Genomic DNA, 23611 nt, shown 5'->3' on the forward strand with positions numbered 1-23611 from the left:
TTAATTAATATAAGATTAAGGAGGTTTGTAAGCTACATTTCCTCAGTTTTGTATTTACCAACTTAGTTATGAGTTTTACAATTTTACAATATAATTTGTTGAGAGAAGATCAAATGGAAATACAAAATCCTGATTTACAAAATGTCTTACAAGATTTTAAGGTTTTATTATTGTCCAAATAAATAAAGTCTGTTATAAAGCTACTTGCTGTCTAGTTCTGTATACTTTTGAGGTTTATGTTATTTCTATACAAAGAAGTTGAAATCTAGATCTATTACAATTATTATAAATCGGTATAATAATGGAACTTATAATTCAGTAATGACCCAAATGAATGTTAGCAAAAATTACCCTGTGAATTGGATTATATGACCATAAAGTTCAAATATCAAGTATAGTGACAACATAAACACCACAAAAATATCCTTGCATGTTAGGAACAATGGGAGAACTATAATTAGAAAAGTCAATAGACATATAAAAGATGATAAAAGTGGAACAGACTACTATTCTGGACTTTTGAGATTGTTTGAATTTTTTTTTGAAAAAAATTCTCATAGTATACCACCTATGAAGAGGGGATTTAATAGAACCCAGTATTTTATTTGACATTTAGAAACCTCAGATCAAGAGCATAAAAAATATGTTAGCTTATAAAGCCTTTTTTGATATAATTTAAAAGAAATGGCATTGATAACTAGTTTGAGGTATTATTGTAGTAATGATTACATGGATCAAGATTCCTATTATTTAGTAATACTTAAAATCATGCTTTTATTTTAATGAAACTTTATTTTGGTACAAGATAGAGCAATAATAAAAAGGAACAATATCTTTAACTGTTTAAATGGAACATTGGTACTAGTGTAGTAAGACAGAACAATATATACAGAGATGAAATTTATATCAATGAATTCTGCTTCACTTACTGCTGTTATGGAATACTATGCGTTTATTTCTTCTCCGGACTAACTCTTTGTTTTGGAATTAAACAGAATATATTGACATGTATAAATTTATTATATTAGAGGATGAAAATTACACTCTGCTTGTTATTTCTTAAAACTATGAATATATAAGTTCTGTTATCTACAATTATTTAACGATGTTTCTGGATGGATTTGAGTACAAGAGATTGGACTCAAATATTAATATTAAAATAGCAAATACGGATAGCTTATCGAACAAAGAAATAAGAGAAATAAATTATTATTATTCCATAGATACGAAGTATTAGGTGAATAAACTAGCGAAACTTATTTATTCTAAATAGGAAAATATTTATGAAGAGTATTGATTCTGATTTCTAACAGCAAATAATTATTAGTGATTATACATGAGAACTTTTCATAATTGTAAATAACATATACCAGGTGACTAAAAACTATATAGAAATACATAGATACTTTAATTATCTTACATGTGAGTAGGTAGGTACATTACACCTCCTTTTGTAAGAATGAAAATAATTGTAAAATGAATTTTCATTTAAATGGTATAAAACATTTGTATACATTATTATTTTATTTTAACACATTTAAATAGTTTCTTTTAGTCTCGATAGTCTTTCACTTCGTCTTATCGGTGTAGTCTCTGTGAAACTAGTCTCTTCACACTTTTTGGATTCACTATAATTATTGTCTTTATTATGTTTACAATCTATACTTAAATCTGTCTCATGTACATGTTTTCGTTTACTTTGACATATATTTAGTGTTAAACAATTTGTAATTTGTTGACAACTATGTGACGGATTTCTACGAAATCGTCGGTAAAAATATTTAATTATCCTGTATAAAATATAAAGTAACATACATTTTATCAAAAATAAGATTGCATAAGTGAAATAAGAACTATTTTTTATTGTGTCTGAAAAATTAATATTTGTTTCTGAGGTCATTTTCTCTAAATTATCTAGTTTATGGCTTGCTAAATTTAATGCATCTCGATCGAGATTATTTAATTGTAAGGGAACAAGGTGTAATTTGGATTCATTATTTATCTTAATATCATCACAACAGACTTCTGGAAGGGATAAATCTGGAATGATAGACTGAAAATTACTTTCTTTTGGATTTGAGACAGATATCAAAATAGTTGATCCGGTGTAAGTTTTGCAATTATTCGAAGTAGAAAAAATACCTGTGTTTGAAAGAACAATAGATATTGGCGTACTAGTCTGACAGCTTAAAGTTAAATCTGTTGGTTTGGGTAAAACATATATCCAAGAATTTGGTTTGTTTAATTTATGCCAAATTTCATATTCTGTTTGAATTATACGAGTATCGCAACTAGATGGTATGTTTGTTATTGAAGTTAACAATTCAGTTTCACAAATTGGATTAGTGTGTGTAAATCGGAAAGTATCAGGATTTTTGCAAATAAGTTTTTCTTCATCTAATGAATAACAGTCTTCTAATGTATCAATAGTAACATAAATGTTTCTATTTTCTGAAAGAACAAGATATTTGACAGATGGAAGAATAAAGGTAAGTCTCTTTAATGTTGGATGAATTATAGGAAGAGATATTAGTTTAAAAAGAGAATAAGGAGTATTACTAACCAAAGGTATACTAACCGTAATTAAAATCTTGTTATCAAAATATATATATTTAAGTAAAATGATATCGAAATATTTATGAGCATAATCGATAGTCAATGGAAATGGATAAGTCGATGTACTAGGTAAATGCGTTACCGTTTTAGATAATTCTTGAATTAGTTGCTCAGGTGTTATAACAGAAGGATGAAGGTTATTATTTCTTGCAAATAGAATAACGTTTATTAAAGTAGAATATTCTTGTTGTAATTCTGTTATAAAGAAAGTTAGTAAGGTAAAATGTTCTTCAATTTTTTGTTTTAAATCTAAATTAAAATATTTATTATTCATTTTATCTGTGTAATTGGTAATTGATTCAAAATTTTTATCAAAAATCACTTTGTTTCGGTCTAGATTTGTAATAGAGTTATTAAAATTTGCAATCGTGGCTTTTACTACATGAATTTGTTGTTTTAGTAAATCAAGAAGATGATTTTCGTTACTTTCAGCTTTGTTAATAGCATTATTGAAATTTTCAGCATCATCACTGTCTAAGGTACCGAATAAGGTCCTGAAAACAGATCCAATTGCATTAAATAGAGCGCGTTTTGGTCTAAAATGTTCATGCAGAATTATGTTTTTTAAAGTTTGTTCATCTTGAAAGAGTCTAGGTATGATTTGTCCTAAGAGTTTTAGTGAAGTATCGCATAATCGTAATTCAATAAGAACTGGTTTGTTTTGACACAGTCTTAATGTTTTTTGATAGGTGAGATCTACAAAATTTAATTTGTCTGTAAAAGGTTGTAAAGGAATATGACTTAATATGTTCCAATGAGTTTCAATAAATTGAACATTTTTTATGTGTTCGTAATAGATTCCAGGTGATTTGTTGATAGGAGTATTGGTATATTTCTTGTGAATTTGTTCACTATTTGTCAGCCATATTATTGCATACCTGAAACAAAAGCATGTTTCAATCTATTCATGTGAACTTTTATTGGTTTTTTATTTACTAAAATTGTGCAATTGACAGGAGAATTTATCTCTAGAATTTTATAAGGTCCATTATAATTTTGTGTAAGTTTTTTGGTTTGACCCTTCTTTGTTTGCTCATTTTGGAGATATACTAATTGTCCTTCTAAGAAAACGGTGTCATTAATCTTTTGGTCATAATATTTTTTACTGACTACTTTAGATTCTAATAGATTCGTTTTTGCTAACTCATGAGATTTTCTAAGCTTAAGTGTTAAATTATCTAAATAATCTTCATATGTATATTTGAGTTCTACTGGTCGTATTATACTGCTAGGTAGATTAGGTGTATATCCAAATATTAGTTCATATGGTGTGAATTTGGTTGAAGTATGATTAGTTGTATTATATGAAAACATAGCAAAATCTAGCCATTCGTCCCAATCGGATTGATCAGCTTTAATATAATGTTTAAGGTAGTCTGCTAAAGTAGCGTGACTCCTTTCTAATGCAGCATTTGATTCTGGATGATAAGCAGTACAATTTATATGTCTGATTTTAAAAAGCTTGGCGATTTGAGAAAATAATTTGGAAGTAAAATCTCGGCCTTGATCAGTAACTATTATATCGGGTTTTCCAAACTTGCAAATAAATCCACGAACCAGATTTTCAGCGATAGTCTTGGTTTCATGATTCGGAATTGCATAAGCTTGAGAAAATTTTGTTAAGTCATCTTGTAATGTTAATATGAACTTATTACCTGACTCGGTTAAAGGTAAAGGACCTACTATATCTAAAAATATTTTTTCTAATGGATTTGAGCTTGTTGTTGTTATCTCCATGGGCTTTACGAATTTTTTTCTAACGAGTTTATTTTTCTGACAAGATTCACAGGTTTTTATAAAGTTTTTAATATCATTTTTCATATTATTCCATTTGAAATGTTTTTTTATACGATTGTATGTCCGATGAAAACCAGAGTGTCCAGCCGTAGGACTAGTGTGATTCTCTTGTAATATTGTAGTTATTTCCTCAGGTTCAGGATTTGTTAGTATATCATGATAAATGATAATAGATATATCAGTTTTTCTAAAAATAAATCTAATCATAGATCTAATTTTTCCCCAACTTAATTTATCGTAGCTAAAAGTTATTCTGGGTAGGCAAATTTTTAATATTTTATCGTTTAATAACCAGTCTCTTAATTTTATTAGGGAATTAAATATATCTTCATAAGAGGTATTGTCCCAATAATTATTTTTTATAAATATGTAATAAAAGTTTTTATTTTGATCAGAAATATATATAATGTCATTTAGTCTTGGATTTTTGGCTTTCAATTTTTCTATATGACTGAATTGTTTATTTATTTGTTTCTGAACGATCTCATTAAAATTTAAATCTACGGAAACAAACAATGCTAAATTTTGTGAAAATGATGTAATCTTTTCATTTGTTTCTTTTATATTATCATTTGTTATTAATATAGTTTCGGATTTAGATAAGAACTGTGAATAAGTGTCATTATTTTCTTTACTCATTTTGTTTATTTGTAAGGTGATTGTTGCCGGGTTTTTGTTTTCTTCGCAAATATTTGTTTCAGATATGGTTAAAGGAGGACGACTTAAACAATCAGCATTTTGATTTAATTTACCTGGTTTATAAATAATTTCATAGCTATATTCTTCTAATGCTAATCTCCACCTAACGAGTCTTGATCCGGGATCTTTTACATTAAATAGCCATGTGAGTGGTTTATGATCCGTATAAATGAAAAATTTATTTCCGTACAAATATGGTCTAAAGTGTTTAACACTCCATACAATTGCAAGTAATTCTTTTTCTGTTGTGCTATAGTTTGATTCCGCTTTGTTCAAGGTACGACTAGCATAAGCAATAGGTAAATCATCTGGTACTTTACCTTGAGAAAGTATGGACCCTATTGCATAATTACTAGCATCCGTTGTTAAGACAAAGGGTTTGGTAAAATCTGGATACTGAAGTATTGGTTCTGAACAAAGTATTGATTTCAGGTTCTCAAATGACTGTTGTTGAATGCTTGTCCAATTAAATTCAACATTTTTCCTCAGCAGTTTTGTTAAAGGTTGTGTTAAAGCACTGAAATTTTTTATAAAGCGTCTATAATAACCAGTGAGACCCAAAAAGCTCTTAATATCTTTTTGTGTTCTGGGTATAGGAAAATCTGTAACAGCACATACCTTTTTTTCGTCCGGTTTGACACCAAATTCAGTTATTAAATGTCCTAAATACATTACTTCGCGACGAAAAAATTCGCACTTATCTGGTTGTATTTTTAAGTTGAATGTAGACAATTTTTCGAATACTTCTTTTAATCTTTTATTATGATTTTCTAATGTATCGGCATGAATGACTATATCGTCGAGATAGACAAAACATCTGTAATTTTGTATTCCTGAGAGGACAGTATTCATTAGCCTTTGAAAAATACTGGGAGCATTTTTTAATCCAAATGGCATTCGTGAATATTGATAATGTCCAGACGGAGTTGAGAAAGCAGTCTTTGGAGAATCCTCAGGATCCATTTTGATCTGGTGAAATCCTGATGTTAAATCTATTGTTGAAAAATATTTTGAATGACCCAATTGGTCTAATATATCGACTATATTCGGAAGTGGAAATGAATCTCCTATAGTAATATCATTTAGTCGTCGATAGTCTATAACAATTCGCCATTTCTTCTTTGCTGAAGCATCGGCCTTTTTTGGCACAACCCAAAGGGGCGAATTCCATGGCGAAGTTGATTCTTCGATAATACCTTGATCTAGCATACCTTTTATTTGAGTTTCGACTTCATGTTTGTGTACTTCAGGATACCTGTATGATTTAGTGCTAATAGGTACATTAGAATTTAAAGGAATTTTGCAAGTTATGGCATTTGTACTGGTAAGTTGATCTCCTTCCAGATAAAAGATATGATTGTACTCCTTGCAAATAGAAATTAAAGATGATTTTTCTTCACTATTTAAATGATCTGTTCTCAAGGCATTTTTTAATTTAGCAATTCTGTTAGAATTCGTATTATCTTTATAAGAAGACATTTTTCGTATATTTGCATTGTTTTGTAAATTTGGAATTTTTTCTATTGCTACTTGAATATCGTTTAATTCAACATCCGTTTCAGTAGTGTTTACGATTGAGGTTAAAAAGAAATCATTTTTTACTTTAACAACACTAGGACATAAAAATACACCTTTAAAGATTTCGCGTTCGGGACATAATCCTTCGCTTAATTCATTATTTATTACTTTAATTTGAACAATTGTTTCAGTTCTTGCGGATAGAATAGTTTTATTACTTCTTGAGTTAGAATTAGAGTTTTGATTTAGTATAAGATCGTCTGAACAGGATTTTTCTTCTGAACAGGATTTTGATTTATGATTTCGTGAAGAGTTACAAGTTTTATTTGTGCATATCTCAGTGGATTTTACACATTTTGGACTTGAATTTTCTTTGGATTTAGAGTTAGATTTAGATTGAATTGGATTGGATAGTAGTTCTTCACTACTTAAGGTTATTTGGATATCATTGGTTTCTAAATAAGAATGATCCTCTATGGATTTAGCATCATAAGGAAATATTTCATCGATATTAGAACTTGTCTCGATATTTTGATCTCTCAGAAATTCGTCATTGTCATTGTTTAATGGAGATTTTATATATTCGATTGAAATAGAACAATTTTTAAAGTTTAATTTATTTTCTTTATAATCAATTTGGCATTTATTTATTTCAAAAAAATCGCTACCTAATATACCGTCGAAATGAAGAGGAAAATCGTCTTCTACGACATAGAAAACATGAGTTTGGACAAAATCTTTTATCTTGAAATTTACGTTACAACTACATATAGTTTTATTTGGATTTAAGACATTTTTATCAATGCCTCGTAGAGTAATAGACTTAGAATAAATTTTTGGAATGTTTAGTATTTTTGAATATTTAATTAAAGAAATATCTGCGCCTGTATCGATTAGAAACTTGCAAGAGGATGGATTAGAATTATTTACTAAGGGTAAATCTACATAGGAAGTGACTGAGAAGTTGATGGTTGTGATACGGCCTGAACTGAACGAACTCCTCGAGAATCGACCGTTGGTTGTCGAGGATTCTGGAAGTTTAAAGAATTTGTTGGATTTTTGTTTTTATTGTTAAATTCGCGTTTTCTACATTCTTCTATAACGTGACCTGGTTTTTTGCAGTATCTGCAAAAACGTTGGGAAGTGTTGGTATTTTCTTTTCTTAAGTTTGGAGGAAAATCAGAATTGGAATTTGAATTTGAAGGTTTATAATTTTGATTTTGAGAATTTGACCTTTGAAGATTTGAATTAGGATATTTTGGGTTTTGAAAACTAGAATTTTGAAGATGTCTAACATTTCTATCTGAATTGTTTTTATATCGACAGTTATTTGAGGAATGGTTATTTCGTTTGCAAATATTACAGAATGGTCTGAAAATTTCTTGTCTTGATAACTGTTCTTGTTCTTCGGCAATTGCTATAGCAACAGCTCTTTCTAAGGAATCTGGATTTCGGGCTTTGATTAAAATAGAGAGGTCTTTGTTTAATCCTCTAATAAAGACATTTAGTGCTTGAGTTTTTAAGAGTTTAGTACATGCATTTCTTGCATCTGGAGATAAGTCTGGATCAAGTGTATTTATTAATTTTATATAGCAATTTTCAACTTTATTTGCAAATGACATTACATTTTCACTGGGCATCTGACGTAAGGAATGTAATTCCAATTGCCACTGACCTTCAGTTCGGCGTTCAGAATAAGCATCTAATAAGAAGTCTTTTAAATCTTTCCATTCGTCAAATGTTCTGTTTCTAGTTATGGCCCTAGCTTTATCGGTTAATTTAGTTTCTATAATGGCTAATAAGATGGGTTTGGATTGCGGATTTACTAAATTGTATGCTTTATCACAATTGTCTATGAATTCGTATAATTTTGATTTTGTACCATCAAATCGAATGAGAAGTTTTTCAGCTATTTCAATTGATACTGACATTTTATTTGAATTAGAAGTAGAAGAATTTGAAAGAGAATTTGAGTCGGGAGAAGGTATTTGTTCGTCAAATAAGTTACTTATATCAGGATATAAAGTAGACATACGTTTACAAGATTTTTAAAATATGAGACAGAATTTAAGATAGAATGTACTTACAAGTAGAATATTGTTGTTGGTCGCATAGTCTATTATTCCACGGGTTCACCTCTACTTCCGATGGAACTACAATTGGGTTATGACTGGAACTGGATTTCGAACTGGATGTACTGGACCCCAATGTAATTAGTTGTAGTGGCGATTTTTCCACACTGACAGTTTTTTTTTGAATGATTCCTCGAAGGAAACAAGTCAATTCAAAAATTCCTCAGCTCTCCTTCTATCAGCAATCAGAGGAACTCTGCTACTAATATCCCACGTTCTGACACCAAATTTTGTTATGGAATACTATGCGTTTATTTCTTCTCCGGACTAACTCTTTGTTTTGGAATTAAACAGAATATATTGACATGTATAAATTTATTATATTAGAGGATGAAAATTACACTCTGCTTGTTATTTCTTAAAACTATGAATATATAAGTTCTGTTATCTACAATTATTTAACGATGTTTCTGGATGGATTTGAGTACAAGAGATTGGACTCAAATATTAATATTAAAATAGCAAATACGGATAGCTTATCGAACAAAGAAATAAGAGAAATAAATTATTATTATTCCATAGATACGAAGTATTAGGTGAATAAACTAGCGAAACTTATTTATTCTAAATAGGAAAATATTTATGAAGAGTATTGATTCTGATTTCTAACAGCAAATAATTATTAGTGATTATACATGAGAACTTTTCATAATTGTAAATAACATATACCAGGTGACTAAAAACTATATAGAAATACATAGATACTTTAATTATCTTACATGTGAGTAGGTAGGTACATTACACTGCTAATATAAAAAATATAAACTCGTAAACTACAATCAGAAACATACATAGATTAGTAAATCAGAAATAAAGAAAGCACTTACAGAAATGACGAAAAATAAATCACTGTAAAAAGATGTCAGTTGAAATTATTAAAAATGGGACTTTACAAATTAAAAATCATTTGATTAGATCATATTATGTATATACATAATTTTGAATTTATTTGAAATATATATTGTTATGCAACCACAAGGGCTTACCTATAAAAAGGGATGTTTGACAAGAGATATACTTTTGTCCAAACTAAGTACTGTAAGATATTTTGAAGGTAACACAGTTAACCCCTTAACGTACACATTAATTTTGAAGTTATGGTCAAAAAATGATCGAATTTTTTTTTTAGTAAAAATGTTTTGTTTTGGTTATAATTGAATAAAAAAATATTTTCAATGGCGTAAAACCTTTATTTTTCGTGGGGGGAGGGGGGGGATGGGAATCCGTTGAAATTTAAAAATTTTGTTCAGACGAAATACTTTGAATAGGTAAATAGTAGTATGATTTATATGAACAATACAAATATTCCAACACATTTTATTGACACACACAATATTGTATTTTAGATGAATTATAATGAAATTTAGTAAAACAAAAAATATACACATTACTCTAACCTACCGAATGTTATATGCAAAATTTACTTACCAAACAATATAATAATATGTTGAAAATAAGGCACAAATTAGTTCAAATGCAAAAAACAATAAATATCGACTTCAGACGACTTTACACCGGCAAGACAGAAGGCTTGTATCAAAACAAAAGTTCGACAATAATATTGGTTATAAATGATGACTATTGCAAATTGCAAGTTATGAGATAATAAATATATTTTAAAGTAACTCAATACTGACTGAGTCATCTATTTTATAATAGAAAAATAATTTAGATATAGTTATGTCTATTTATACAAATATCCGTTTGCAAGGCTTGAAAAATTTTATGGATAAAATTTAACCGGCGCCCGTGTCCTAGACGAGCGCATACAAAATTACCAGTAAGGCGCGCCCGTGTGTGAGACGGGCACGTACGTTAAGGGGTTAAGTTGAATTCACTAATATTTACAGATAATACTTAAACTACCTAAGATATGCAAATTTAACATAAGAATATCAAACATGAAGAAGAAGAGCTAATATGGACATAATTAAGAAAATTCAAACAGCAATAGAAAGACAATGATCTACATAATATTTTCAGATAGAAGGAAGAATATCTGGATAAAAACATTACAAAAGTTACAGATTCTAATAGCTAAATAGCAAAATTAAAGTGGAAATTCTCCAGCAATACTGTTAGACAATTAGAGGAAATATAGAATAAAATTACTGTAGATTGGAGGTTATGCACATATAAGTGAAAAGAGGGTGACCCCAGGAGAAGGGTACCTAATAATGTCGTAAGAGTGGTTGAGATGGCTAAGAATGGTTTAAGATGGATGCACATGGCTCTAGATAGAGAAAAATGATGGAGCATCAGGGAGGCTCATGTCCAATTTTGGATGTCAAAAGTTTAATAGATTAAAATAGGTGTGAGTAGGTTTTAAAAAATATGGTAAAATGTTTTGTGGCTTTGATCTTGACCTAGATAGGCTGATGATATAAAATAGAAAGAATTAGGCGGGTATACATAGAATACATACATATATATATATATATATATATATATATATATATATATATATATATATATATATATATATATATATATATATATATATATATATATATATATATATATATATATATATATATATATATATATATATATATATATATATATATATATATATATATATAGTACATACATACAGTATAGAAGTACATAGAGTAGAAATATATGGAGAAAAGTAAAAGTGTTATGTTGATGATGGTCATTTGGAGAACAAGAAAAAGTAATAATTTAAGTGGAAAAAAGAATCAGGTCAGGCTAAATCCTTTTTTGATTATATAATCAAAGACATAAAAAATTAAGCATTTAGAAATAGGAAACCGAAATATAAATTCATAAATGAATTTAAACAAATAATTAATTAGTAGTGAATAGGAAAAATTAAAGACAAACATTAAATCCAAGGTTGAGCTAGTGAGTATGTATAAAGCTAGTACCACATAAAATTATTTAAACAAAGAACTAATCTGTGAATATGACAATAACCTGGCAATTAGATATATATTGCAGAAATAGGCTTTAAAATGATAAGGAAAATTAGCTCTATATTTTTTCAATACTAAATATTATCAACAGAATAGTATCCAGGTTGTAGTAAGAGGAACATCACAGAGTAGATAGAAATAGAAAATAGAACATACTTAAATATATTTGAAAATTCTAATCACATACAGAAATATTGTTCAGAAGTTATTTTTTTTGTAGCATTTTAATGTTATCTATTATCTTCAATGGAAATTGGCCACAATTTCAGTTTAAAATAGTTTTTTGATGACTCAATTTCCACTTACACACTTCCACAAATTATTTTGTTTTGTTAATTGGTAATACAAACAAATTCTTACTAATAATTTTATTTTATCTGTCCCATTCAAACTGACAACTCACATATATTATACACTTTAAAGTAAATAACTTTAAAATAATATTGTTAATATTTTGAGGTGCTTCCTAAGACAATTTTATTGGAGAATATTTCATTTGATTACATAAAATTAACTTTTAATGACGGTTTTACATACTCTCTGAAACATGGTGGTGGCTTAGTTAAATTATAAATTGAAACATTTGTCAGCACTGGGAATCGAAACCAGACTATCCAGATTGTTAAGCCAGTAACATGGCCACAGAGCTATGGCCACAACTAAATATTAAGTCAACTACTACTTATTTTTTTAACATTTCATTGCATTTTTATTTTAATAAGAAACTTATATTTATTATCTTTTTGGCTCAATTGTCTCAATTTCTCACCTCTGTCCCAGCCAAAATGTATGGCGTTGCAAAAATTAATCTATATACCAATTTGAAACTTTGATTATGAATGCTGTACTGTGTTAAATTACGAAAAATGGGGAAAAATTTTTCTGAAAATAAATAATTTTTGCTGCTCCTGGTACCAACATTTTTGTACAGCATTAGGTTGCAGGTCATTATTTTTGTATTACCTACCTAAGTTATAAATGTCCTACAAAAATATTTGGCCAAAAAAAACTTAAGTGGTAAGTTTATCTTACCTGTGACTCAAATGTACTGATAAGAATGGACGGGTTTTTACATATTGTAGTAATGTTTTATATGTGATTCATGCCAGGTCTCATTCAACTATAAGTTTAAGTATGATATTTTCGTCTATAAAATTTGATTGAGTTAGTTACAGAAACATTCGCTTCTAGTAATTTTATTTAAAATATACAAACCACAACAGGAAATTGATCTTAAAGTAATTGTGAAAAACTAATTGCTTTAATTCAAATTTAAGTCTTAATAATTGACCAAGAACAGGCCATTTCAGTATATGCTTTTTTGCACATCTGAAGTTTGCAAAGATCATAATTTAAGGTGTTGGTCAATATATAATCAGAGCAAGTAGCTAGTAGGTGGTAATTATAATAGGAACAGCTTTATTCAGTATCCTAAAACCATTGGAAGTTGTTTATTGATTTTTATTGATTACTTGTTTAAATATTCAATGAATTTTAAATTTATGAACTATATTTCTTAAAGCCCTTCTCTCTATTCGGATTGCTGAATATAGCCCTCTCCTAATTCTCGCCATTCATCTCTGTTGTCTTTCTATATACCTAAGAATATTAACATATACGGCGGAGACAAGACCTGACATATCTAAAACGAGACGACTACTAGAAACAACAGAGATGAAAATACTCAAAATGAAAAGTCTGTTGGATAGGGAGAGAAGCGAAAACATAAGAAGAGCATGCAATATAGAAAACATAAATGGATGGGTGAAAAAAACGGAAACAGGAATGGAACAAACACATTAGTAGAATGGCAGAGGATACAATAGTACAAATAGCATGAGATAAGTCACCAAATGGATGAAGAAGTATTGGCAGACCAAGAAAAAGATGGTGCGATAATTGAAACAATTTAGGAGGCTAATATTGAAGAAGAAATAGGCTTTAAAGCCTACATACAAGAAGGAAGAAGAAGAAGAAGATACCTAAATACTTAAGTTGTCTTCTTCCGATAACGAGGCATCATCATCATCATGAGTTTCTTCATTTCCCACAGAAATAATAATTGGTTCTATTGTTTTCTCTATTAACATATCGAGTTTTCAGAATGTTTCTTTCTCTACTATGACACATGTTATAGCTTTTTCGCAATTGTCAGATGAAATTTTTGATATGGAGTCAGATAATAGTTAGGGTTAAGTTCTCAATGATTAGGTGGTAAACGCAACACTTTGACTCCATGTTCTTTTGCTATTTCATCTACACTATACTTCTTAAATTCTGGTGAATATTGTTTGCATAGCTGCAATAACTCTTTTTTGAGTAAACCTGCTGGTAATACTATTTCTTTGGCTAATATCCAATCCAAGATTTCTTGCTTTCCCCATTTAGTGTTAGGTAACTAATGACTTTAATCTTGAACAGTAACTGGCATTGTCCATGACTATTACAGAATTGGTCGGTAATTAATCTAACATTTGACTGAAATATTCCTCAAAAAAATCAGTAATTAGTTTCTTCATGGTAGTCGTTCGTAGAATTTGAAATAAAATCTAGCAAGCCTCCATCAACAAATCCTTTATCTCCTCCAATATGAGTAATAATTAAACGGCGACCTTTACCATTTGGAAATTTTAAGCCCTTAGACAAACCTTTTATAAATGCATGATGAGCATTTGTAACCAGTTTATCTTGCCAACTTTTTTACATGCCCTTCATTTATACCTGTTTCATCTAAATAAAAAATATTTTTGAATTTTCTCCTCAATTTTCGAATTTCTCTTAAATATTGCCTCCTCCAACAAATAATTTCTTCATTCTTTAGGAGCGCAGATTTTCTATTCTTATGAATCCTAATTCACGTAAAGTTTTCCAAAATTTATTTTCGTTTAATGTTTGACAAAGATTCGTCTTCATTAATGTTTACTAAAAGTTTATCCAAAGTAGGAATCTTTGTTTGTAAATAAAATGAATGAACTTTTCTTTGAATCGATTGTTCACAGTATCGTCTATATGAATGGGTTTTATCCTTGTTGACGTTTTAGGTTCTTCTGTAATACTTCCTCTCTTTCATTCTTTGCTTCTCCAGCTCCGTTCATAATATGTCAGATATTATCTGAACAGTTAGAAACTATACTCTGAACAGTACTGATAAAATGTGTATGTACAAGAACATTATGTACATTTAACACTAAAGTTTTTATTGGCACGGTTAAATGACACTTTAATTTCACAGGAGTAAAATTAGACGCTTGTGACATTTTTACTACACAAGTTCACTTATTAATATCGGTTTTTATTATAGAACTAACAATTCTGCGTGTTATAATCACAGGACTTTACAAACACAACCTGTTAATCTTAACTAAAATGATTCACATTCTACAAAACACGTTCTGCCGCTTGGAAATTTTAATCCTTTCTAAGAAAGTTGAGGGCTTATAAATTGACCCTCTCCCTTTTGGAAATTGTAAATATTTTGTACCTGTAGAGATTAAGTACTTATATCATTTGTTGATTAAAATGACTACACAATTTAAGACAAGAATTGAAATAAATTGCTGCTTTAAATTTTTACGTAAAACCCAAACATTTTCAGAACAATGCTAAATATTTTATTTTAGAAAATCTTCGTCACTGTTTTATTATGTCATATTGGGTTTTATTTCACTTGAAATAAAATTTGTGCTATCAATCATTTTCAAATGTACTGTAAGTACGTAGACTTGGATTAAATAATCTTTAGTCGCAAGAATTTTTTAAGTCGAAGTGGTAATAATAATGCTCGATGAATTTAAAGGCACTTAATTTTACGCTGCGCTGTTACAAAAGTTATTTTTTACAAATGTATTTAATAGTGTTGCCCAAAATCGGTCTTGGTCTTGCAGTTTTGGTCTTGTTCTTGCGTTTTTGCAAGACCAAGACCGTCTAATTTTAGCAAGACCAAGACTGACCGTGCAAGATTTAAGCAAGAACAAGACTAAGCCTGCGAGACTCTTGCGTCTTGCCGAATCAAAATATTCATTAAAAAACATATTTGACACGTGCTCAGAGGTCATAATTACAATGTAAAAATAAAATATTTTGTACATTCTTTTCCAGCAGACGACTTCTTTGCTCTGAAATTAATTGTCCATATTTTGAGAATAGCCGCCCTCTAATCATAAAAATAATCTTCTTGCATTGCGACGCCTATAGTAATATCGTATCGATATTTTTTAAAATATGTCACCCTAGCAAGCTAATAAAAAATATAATTGTTACGGACACCCACTTAATAATTCAATTTTTTTCACATTATAATTTAGTCAGGAGGAATCTAAATAAACAAATCCTATCGGCCTAAGACTATAAATTGTTTCTGCTGAGTGTGCGATGTGGTCATTCGGTTAAACAAAATTTGCTGAAAGAGTGCGGTTAATATTCAAAAGTAACGAGACAAATTAATAACAGATAATGTCGCCTACCGTGTAAACAAAATACCGAAGTATTTAGAATAACGAAGTAACGATATATAATTGTCGGTTTGTTATTAGATACTTAGGGTATTGGATAGTAACGAACATAAAGTAACTAGTAGTATAGTATTTACTTTTTCGACATCACTTAACTTCATTCCCAATTGAGCTTTCCTTTGAGTCTAATGTAATAATTGTTTTTCATCTAATCCTTGTTGTTCCCGGAGTGACAAGTTTACAATTTGACATGAGGGACAAAGATTTAAATAGTTCTAGTCGGAGTAGTGAGCGTTGGAGTTATAGATCTAAAAGACCTAAAAGCAAATTTAATGAGTTTTTCGAAATAATTTATGCATCCCAAATTGCTTTGCCTACATAGAAAGGTTGAAATGAGAATGATCAACAGAAACACGTCAGATTTAAGGAAGCATCTAATATCTTTTCACAAAAAGGAATTACAAATATTTCTTCCTGAAAAACCAAAATTCGGTGGAGATATCACAAGATTTTTAATAACCGCTAGAAAAAGTGGACATGTAAAAAAATATACTTATTACCAATTACATATATTATGTACCTACTACTTTATTTTGGTAAATTAATGTATTTATTAAGTAGGAGGATCCCCTTAATTTAAAATAACTTCTTTTGATTATCATTGCTTTTTTAACTATTCTTTATTTTTTCAATTTAGTTTTTTATATAAAAGTACAGATAAGATTGGTAAAAACATTTATTTTGCTTTAATAGATTGATTATAGTTTGTTGTCTTATCAGCTAAAACATCTGTGCCCTTGATACATGTATGTGTTTTTTTTTGTTTTAACCATGTTTTAGCACATGTAAGCTTAGTAAAAGCAAACATTTATTAAAAAACAGATTGATTTCCGTCGGGCCTGGTAGATAGCTGAGTTAGTTAGAGCATAGGCACGGATCGCTTAGATCGTGGCTTCAAACACCAGTGTCAGTTGTTTAGACATTTATTAATTTGGTTAGTCTTTATTATGGCTATATTAATTCAAGCTTAAAATGTACTTACTCTGTTACGTTGTTCTAAGATCTAAAGTAACGCTTAATAAATATCAATAGGCTAATGGGTAACTACAAGACTTGCAAGACTCTTGCTGCAAGACCAAGACCGGGAGTGTAATACCAAGACCAAGACCAGGTGTATTAGCGCAAGATCAAGACCAAGACTGTCTAAGTCTCGTCTTGTTCTTGCATTTGGCAACACTAGTATTTAACAAAACGGAAACTCTTTATTTTTCTGCTATATGCGAATGAACATTTATGTAGAACGAGTGTATTTGCGAAGTGAATTAAAATTATGCTTTTAATTAGCGAGATAAGTGGTCAAGATGCTATGCAGTTACACAATGTTGCCGGGAAGAACTGTTCCGCAGGAGAACCGATAACGGAGTCTCTTGTGGGGCCGGGATGTACCTACTGTCCGGCACGTGAACCGAGAACAGAGTGTGAATGCCGCTTCAATGCAACATTTTATAGGAAAGAGCGACCCGATAATTTCCAACCGACTTTAATGAATTTTAAACGTTCAAAACGGTGGGTTATAATAAGATACATTTACGAAGAAACTGCATAATAATAAAACAAAAAAGCTAAAATATTTATTGCCCCTTTACGAGTTCCGAAAGCAAATAATCATTACTGACCTAATTATTGGTAGACAAAAAACTCGTTTTTTGTAAGGAGTTAGCGAAGCGGTTGGTACAAAAAAGAAACATTCATGACAAGTTGTTGTCGTAAAAGTGATAACTTTTATATTGAGAAGAGGAGAATTGGCGGTAACATAAAAGCAAGTTTACACGTATCCAGTAACTGGCACCAGTCGCATTGGCACAACAGCGCTGGCATATTAATGGCATTTTTCATGCCAGTGGCCCTCGTCCTCCTCCTCTCTAATCCTGCCCCAGCGGTTTTAGACGCGTGTATACACATCATTCCAGTCGCTGGCGTACTTGTAAAGAGTACAATAAACGACTGACTTCACAAAGTAGGAACTGGCATGCCAGTGAGTCTTGCGCCAGCTACTGGATACATGTAAACGTGCGTTACTATCGAAGCGTGTTTAAATACTGAAAAGAAACATAAAGTGGGTCAAATAAAAACCTGTTCGAGCAGGCGTATCAACGGAAAAACGGACGAGACAAAAATCTCGTTTTATTTGAGCCGATATATGTATATCGAAAATTAATAAAATATATTTTCGTGTTTTATTAATAATTGTAACAAAAATAATGATGGATTATTGGTGATAAGTTAAGTTTTTACTCTGAAATAAAAATTGAAATTCAATTCGATCTCGTATATTTTTAAATAATTACAAAACATTTAGTCTTCTATTCTACCACCAACAGTAACAGCAAATGTTTCTAAAACATTGGGGTTTTTGAACCAAATTAAAATAGACTTGCTATTTTTGTAACACCTTGTTTAATGATATTTTTTGCTTTAATTATCCTAACAATTGGTTTCTCTGACATATTTTAGTTTGTATTGTAGATCTCACTGGCGTGTTGATGTTTAAATATATTTTAGTTGCATGTTTGTTTTATTTGAATCAGAAATTATTGCTTCAGCTTCTGCGCCAGTTTACAGGTATTTTATTGGCTAGTTTTTATGTATGTCCATTATTTGTGTTGTGTTGTGTTTGTGTCACATTTATTAATATTTTTATTATTACACTATTTTTAAACGTTAACTGAAAATGATCAATTAAAATTAAATATATATATATATATATATATATATATATATATATATATATATATATATATATATATATATATATATATATATATATATATATATATATATATATATATATATATATATATATATATATATATATATAGGCAGAGGAACATAGGGCTTCCACCTGTCCACGTTTCAATATGTTATGCATTAAGCATATTATAGGCATTACGAGCCTTACTAATTCTTTCCTGCACATCACTCTATCTTTACAGTCAATTATGCTGTCCAAATATACAAATTCCACTTCTGTCTCAATTTCCTGGTTGTTGATTACAATAGGTTGGTTATTTCTGGTGCCAAGTAGCATTTCTTTGATTTTATTGATGTTTATTTATAGACCAACGTTCTTTGATTCTTCTCGTAATCTTTTTACTTCGAGTTGTATCATCTGCGTAATCTAGATCTTTCGTTTTGTTTGTTAATCCCCAGTAAATTCCTCTATTAGAGTTTAGCTTTGTTAATACGGAGTAGAGTACAATGTTCAATAGTAGGGGGATAAAACACTGCCCATTTTACTCCGTAGTACAGCTATTGGGTCAGATGTATGCCGTTGTGTAGGACTTCTATAGCTTTCAGTATCACTGTAGAGTTCTTTGATGAGATTTATTATTTTTTCTGGTATTCCTATTTCCTGTAGTGCTTTTCCTATGGCCCTATGTATGAGCGTATCGAAGGCTCTCTTGAAGTCCACAAAGCGTGTGAAGAGTGGAGAGTTGAATTCCTGCGACTGTCCTGTGATTCTTCTAAGTATATTAATTTGGTCTATGCGTGATCGGTTTGGACTGAAACCAGCGTATTCCGTCCTTAACATTGGTTCCACACTGTCTGTCAATCGGTTGTTTATAATTATATGTGTTAATTTATTTATGGTATTCAGAAGTATGATTCCTTTTCAGTTTTCGCCATTTTTTCTCACCCTTTTTGGTATCTTTACTTTAAGTTGAGTTTTCTACTCTTTGGAGAACTTTTCCTCTCTTCAGGCCCTTCGCAAGAGTGGTTTGATTTTTGTTATGCATGGGCACCCTTTTAACAATTGTGGTGGAATATTATCAGGACCGGCTGCTTTATACGCTTTCAGTTTTTCTATGGTAATTTCCTAAGTATGTTGCTGTTAGTTATTAAGATTGTAGTTCATTATTTTCTTGGATAATTTATGACCATTCGTTTTACAAATAATGAGTTTTGTCAATCTTATAGTTCTAACTTTTATTTAGAATTGGTTCCTCATATAATAGTTATTAGTTCTTGTATTTTCGTAATTTGTAAGTTTTTACTTGCCATAAAAGGGTTTTATACTGTTTAATGAAAAAAAAAATATTCGTCTTTTACTGTATACTGTATATATTAATCCCTCTCCTTCAAGATCTATTGTTGCTTGAATGATCGCTCTAAAGTCTCCATTAATCCCTTGTGTGTTATTAACATTATCGGCAGGTATATGTATGATCCAGTTTTCCAGCGTCTTAACTACTTAGTAATGATACGGGATCAATGAATGAGCATCACCGATCAGCTAGACCCTAAGTCTCATTCTCCCATTGGAATTTTCATCCATTTTCGCTCTAATCCTCTAGTTACGCTCTTATCATCCATTTAAGCTCTTATCGAAAAATTCTTCTGACATCAACTTGTTGTCTCTGGTTTCATTTCATTCAATGTCCCACAAATGTAAGTTATATCAGAAATGTTAACATTTTCCAGAATTGTAAAATATCTGGCTATCCTAATAATTTCAAACACTTGGTGTGTGTATGAGCCCTTGATACATCTCATGACACCATGTCCAAGTGGTTGAACTAACATAGTTTTGATAAGCGGCATAAATACCACCTGAAAGATTTCATTCTCGGTGCAGAGAACCTAAGGATTGCCTAGTGTATTGTATATTAATAATAAAACTCGAAACGGTAGCCTTTCCTTCTTTTAATACTTCTCAATAGGCGCGGTAGTAAAGCAGTAAAAAGCCCAAAACCTATCATCAACAAGGACAATGCATTTTCCAAAGTGCATTTTGAAGGGATGAAAAATGATAAATTTGTAATTCGGAAATAATTGACGGGAATGAGTTCAATATTACTACTCGGGAGATTTTTGGGGTCGCTGAACAGGCCTACATGATACTAGTGTTCAGCGACTGCAAAAAAATCCTGAGTACCCGTTTGCACTGATTTGTATCAAATTTCCACAAAACTCTAGGATACGAGCTCAGTCCTGGGCAGCAGGTGCCTCGCACACCGTCGGCGTCGCCGCGGTGATATTAGTGTTCAGCGACCCCTAAAACCCCCTGAGTAATAAGTTTACATTGATTTTGTATCGAGAGTTTCCACAAAACTCTAGGAGACGATGAACGTCCTCAGCACCACGTGCATCGCATACCATCGCCGACATGATATTAGTGTTCAGCGACCGCAAAAACCCATGTGTAACGAGTTTGCACTGAGTTGTATGGAATTTTCACAAAACTTCAGGAGACGAGGCCCAGGTGCCTCGGTGACCATCGCCGTCATAATATTCGTGTTCAGTGACCCCAAAAACCCCCGAGTTTGAATTTTGAACTCATTTCCGTCAATTATTTCCGAATTACAAATTTATCAATATTCCTCTCTTCGAAATGCACTTTGAATAATGCAATTTTCATTTCCACATCATCACATTTACGAATCGAATGCAACAAATATTGCTTCATTGCCTCCCCTATATCTTCAGGAATGAAACGTTGCGAAACCATTCAATGTCCAGTAAACAGTACTTTCGTCATCCATACCTACAGCTAGATAACAGAAAGAATTTATTATTTGTATTTTTTAGGTATCATAAATAACACCAGTCGATCCAGTTGCTCTACCGTCTATTAACAGAACTATTCAGAAGTTTATTTTGCCTTTTTCTGAATATAATCCTGTAAATGACATTTTCTTTCGAAAAACATTTGCCTGCTTTGTTACAGTCGATAACTTGCTTACAACATATTCCTATCTTCAAAAATTGTAGTAAACTAAGCGGGAATCAAAGTTGCAGCTTCCTCTTCGGCTGATGCAGCTTCTACAACTTTAATGGATTTTAAGTTTTATCTCTTCCGTACCACGTTCCTCGGCCCGTAGTAAAAAGATTTGTCTTCTCTTCTTGCTTGTTCTTTATTTTATGGAACATCTTCACATAGATCATTTCCATTAATAGGCATCATATTCTTATTCATATTTTTCACCCAGATATTCAAGACCTTTTCCAATTTTACTAGTATTTGATCACGCGCTGTAGAGCTTGCAAATTTTATCATTGGTTTTCAAACAATTTCGAAAAATTTTTAACTACGCTTTCGTGATATAATGCGCATAAATGAAACCGCGTATACAGGGGCACTGTTGTATATTATTTTTTTGCAATAACTTGTAAGCTCTGATTAAAGATGTAGATCTTTTGTGAGGGTAGGTACTGTATCCTCATGCTGAAACATTTTATTTAATTAATAAAACAATTATCATATGTCAGTAGCATTAAATTATTATTTCCTGGCCTAAGAACTTTTGATTTTTTTGTATTTTATTGTTTTTTGGCAACACCTTGGTTTGTAAGAGAACATACTATATATTTACAAACACTATTTAAGTGTAGGAGATAAATCTCTATGTCTTATCAGGATTTAACAGATCGACATATAGATAAAATTCGTATTGCCATAGCGTTGCTATAATTTCACGTATTTGTTCTCATGTAATCAATATACAAAGTTGTGTCAGGCGGGTATATTTAAATAATATTTGTTTGGTATCCCAACTCATTATCGTTATTATTTAGTTACCATTACCTAATACATATAGTTTCAAAAGTTATGTATTACACAAAATGTTTGCTATTAATAACTATTTTCAGAAACTACTATTATAGATCATTCATAAAAAAATATAACGTTGACAGATATTTTTTGTTTTAAAAGAAATACTGTTTTTTTTTTAATAAATAAAAAATTAAAAACTAGAAAATTTCTTTTAATTATAATGTATTTAACTATTTTAATATCGTGTATCCACCACGGGCATGTAAGCCTCGATTCGAGCTGTAATACTGCTAACCAGTCAATCAATCATTTTCTTTTGCAGATTCTCTCATTCTTCTCTCCAGGCAATTGTAAGTTCATGATGGGTTCTAGGAGGATTCCTTAGGGCATGATCAGCTCTGGAGAGCACATGCCATGCATGTTCAATGGGGCTCATGACTGGATACATCACAGGTCACTCTAAACGGCGAATACCTTCTGTCTCAAGGTAGTCATTAACCGCTTGAGTCCTTTGTGGGCGGGCGTTATCATCCATAAATACAAAAATTTTCACCCACAGCTCCTCGCCATAATCTCATATGAGGTTCTAAAATTCGTGTGATATACCTTTGTCCTGTTAGAGCCCCGTCAATAAAAACCAATTCCGTGCGTCTACCTGCCATAATACCTGCCCAAATCATAACACTGCCACCAGTGAAAGGAAGTATGTATTTAAACAGATTCTGGTCTAGGTTAAGGGAGCTGTAGGTGTTTTTAAGACCACTGGAGACGATGCAAAACATGTCTATGTGATCGCTGAGGAACTCTTATTGGTCAAAGACTCATGTAGCATACCTGAAGTCTCCGAATTGGGAGAAGAATTTCTCCGAATGGAAATTCTGATATATCTATTCTGTTGCTCAT

At 30.7% G+C, this 23611-nt stretch overlaps 2 protein-coding genes across 4 annotated transcripts in view; one reads left to right on the forward strand and one right to left on the reverse strand.

The window, feature by feature from the left end:
* LOC140434898 (acylamino-acid-releasing enzyme-like) overlaps window positions 1-23611 on the reverse strand; it is a 90134-nt gene that overhangs the window by 38886 nt on the left and 27637 nt on the right. The window lies entirely within an intron of this gene.
* LOC140434899 (leucine-rich repeat flightless-interacting protein 2) overlaps window positions 1-23611 on the forward strand; it is a 134432-nt gene that overhangs the window by 713 nt on the left and 110108 nt on the right. The gene's annotated exons all lie outside the window — the stretch shown is intronic.

The sequence above is a fragment of the Diabrotica undecimpunctata genome, chromosome 2 (assembly GCF_040954645.1).
Source record: "Diabrotica undecimpunctata isolate CICGRU chromosome 2, icDiaUnde3, whole genome shotgun sequence".
NCBI classification, from domain to species: Eukaryota; Metazoa; Arthropoda; class Insecta; order Coleoptera; family Chrysomelidae; genus Diabrotica; species Diabrotica undecimpunctata.